Raw genomic sequence first — 3,080 nt, forward strand, 5'->3', positions numbered from 1 at the left:
GGACTACACCACCAACAGCGGTGACCCGAGGGGGTCGCTGGGAACAGGAAACGACGCCACCGCTCGGCCTCGGGCACCTGAGACAACCTGGAGCGCTCCAGGGGCACCACGGAGGGCCAGGCGCAACGCGCTCAGCACGCCCAGGCGGTGAGCAGCGCGGCGTCGGGACGGCCCTCCCCATGGCAGGGAGAGCCGCTCACCACACGAAGCCAAGAAAGGCAAGCGAGAGTGTCCGCTGCGTCAGAGGACCCCGGTCCCACAGACACCGGGAGGCCGAACGTGGGAGGGCGGGGTCGGGCCGGAGTCCACACACCCCCCCCCGCGCCCTCCCCGCACCGCCACAGCAGGCGGAGGAGGAGGAGGAGCGCGAAGGGCCCGCGGGCAGAACGAGAAGAGCGGTCCCATTCGCCATGAATGTCCGTCCCTCGTCTGACGCGGCTTAGGCCCGGCCCGGGAGAGCGCGAGATCACCACATCGATCGGCAGAATGTGCCCAGGGAGGTCCCGAGGGGGGGAAAGCCCGGCGAGGACAGCAACCAGAGGGACCTGCTTTCAGCCTCGCCAGCACCCCTCGACCCCAGGGCGAGAGCAGCCGGACAACCCAAGGAAGGAGGACGCCTGACACGTGGCACGGAGCCTTGCGGGACAAGGGTTGTCACGACCGCAGCCAGGTGCCCGCAGTGGGGAGCGCACGGGGTAAAGCACCCACGCCGCCTGCCCACACCGCCCTCGGGTGCTGGAGACCGGAGGCGGCACCACGGCCTGGACCATCTGGAGGCACCCGAGCCGGCGCACAGGCCCACGCGGACGGCTCAAGTAAGCGAGGGCACAGCCGGGCTTGGCACCATGGTCAAGCCCAGAGGTCCCCCCCGCCCCGCACACGCCCAGAGGTCCCCATCTCTAAGGCGACAGTCGCCAAAGCACAGCGTGTCAGCACCTACCTGGCAACAAAAAGTGCTCATTTCAGGTGACAAAATCACCACGCCGACTGCCGGGGCCTAGACACAAGTCACCGGGACCTCCTGGGACCGTAGCCAGGCCACCGGCCCCAAGCACCGTTCCATCAGCCCCGGCCCCTGGAGCCCCCAGGGCCATCTGGTCGACCCCGGGAGCGTGGCGGCAGCCGGGACCGACGGGGGACTCGCGGGAGGTGGAGCGGGCCGGGTAGGCCCTCCCCCAGTCCGCCTGTCGTCCCCACGTCAGGACTTAGAAAAATCCCCAAAGTCCTGCGGAGGCACCTGTGGACGCCCTCCTCCCCGGCCCTCAGGACGGCCCCACGCCTGTCCCATGCCGGTCCCATGCCGGTCCCCGACTCCCAGTTGGGACTGGGGGGGGAGGGGGCGATACCACGGAGGCGTCCCCGACGGCCGGACCGCAATGGGAATCGCGGCCGGGCCCCTGGGGCGCCATATCCGTGCCTCCCCTCGCGACCCGATCCGGTCCGGTCCGTTCCGGTCCCCTCCGGTCCCCACCTCCGCAGCGAGCCTCGGAAAGCTTGGTAAGAAAATCGGGTCAGACGACCGGAACCCCACGCGTGCCCCGTGGCCGGGCCCGTCACGCCATCCACGGGCTTCCTCTCAAGGCTCGAGCGCGACACGGGAGAAAACCGCGCGACACGGAAGGCCCGACGACCGACCGGAGCCACCGGCCGGATGGCGTCCGGGCGCCGGACACACCCGCTCCCATTCCCCCACGGGCCGAGGAGGGGACACCGGTGGGTGCTGGTCGACCCGTCCAGGCGACCCCCCACACCCCTCTCAGGGAGCGAGGCGGTGGCGGCGTCACACCCTCACAAGCCTGGAGGTTCAATCTCCCGCGAGCCGATCGCGCGCCGACACCCCAGAGAGAGCGGGACAATCACGCTAGTGTCACCGGCTTCCTGGAACTCCGGCTTGGGGACCGCAGCCAAATGCCATCCCTTACTGACATCGGCGACGCTCTGGCAGGGTGACGCTATATAAAAGCGGCCGCCAGGTGGCGCCCGACAACCGGCGCAAAGGACACCGAGACAGATCCAGATCGCGGGCCCGTGAAGGCGCACAGCCGGCCGCCCGGCCACCCGATCTTGTCCCGGCCCCACCTCGGAGGGGCGGGCGGAGGGTGTGGGGCGCGCGGACCCGGGGCGTCAGCCTCGGGAGCCCCCGACCAGCGCGGCACGGCTGCAGCACCCCAGGGCAGACTGGGAAAACGTGTCTGGGCCGCTCCAGCCGGAAAGGGAGCCGGCTGGCCACGGGACACGCGCGTACGCATGCGCTCACGCCCACGCACGCACGCACGCCCACGCACGCACGCCCCCGCCGGAAGCGGACGTGGGCGGAAAATTCCCCAAAGGGGCGCGCGTGGGTGGCTCAGTCGCTAAGCGTCTGCCTTCAGCTCGGGTCACGATCCCAGGGTCCTGGTTTCCAGCTCCCCGTCGGGCTCCCTGCTCACCGGGAAGCCTACTTCTCCCTCTCCCGCTCCCCCTGCTTGTGTTCCCTCTCTCGCTGTCTGTCTGCCTGTCTGCCTGCCTGCCTGTCTGTCTCTCTCTCTCTCTCTCTCTCTCTCTCTCTCTCTCTCTCTGTGAAATAAATAAATAAAATCTTAAAAAAATAAAATAAAATTCCCCGCAGACACCGGCAGGCCCCAGAGGCCCGGCCGGCATTACGCGGGCTTCCCACAGCGGCACACGGGCGGTGCCCTGGGCCTCTGGGAGGACTTAAGACAAATTTCGGGGGGCAGGCAGGGAACGGAAAACAGAGACCGTGTGAGTACTCCTAGAACAACAACGGTTGAACCATTTTTCTTCTATCATTTCAAGGGGAGGAAGTCTCTCTCAAGCATACGAAGAAAGCTCAGGAGGGCAGAAAGGGGGTGATTGACACACGCCCCCAGAAAGGTGCACACTGAATCCCTCTCTGCGTGTACCACGATGACATCCAAGGACAACAAACAGGCATGGGGGAACATCCGTGCAAAGGCAGGTGTGGCGATAAGAATATCGGTTTCCCCCGAAACCGCCTGGGTGGCTCAGTCGTTGAGCGTCTGCCTTCGGCTCAGGGCATGATCCGGGCGTTCTGGGATTGAGCCCCGCATCAGGCTCCT

The 3,080-nt window shown here is 67.3% G+C and overlaps 1 long non-coding RNA gene across 1 annotated transcript in view; it reads right to left on the minus strand.

Annotated features, from left to right (window-relative positions):
- The window catches only part of LOC148106634 (uncharacterized), a 16,337-nt gene extending 14,106 nt beyond the window's left edge, over positions 1-2,231 (minus strand). Inside the window, exon 1 of the long non-coding RNA XR_015723653.1 lies at positions 2,080-2,231. This is a non-coding gene — a long non-coding RNA (uncharacterized LOC148106634). The remainder of the gene's footprint in view (positions 1-2,079) is intronic.
- Positions 2,232-3,080: the final 849 nt, after the last annotated feature.

The sequence above is a fragment of the Ursus americanus genome, unplaced genomic scaffold (assembly GCF_024610735.1).
Source record: "Ursus americanus isolate L20-20 unplaced genomic scaffold, mUrsAme1.1.p SCAF_169, whole genome shotgun sequence".
NCBI classification, from domain to species: domain Eukaryota; kingdom Metazoa; phylum Chordata; class Mammalia; order Carnivora; family Ursidae; genus Ursus; species Ursus americanus.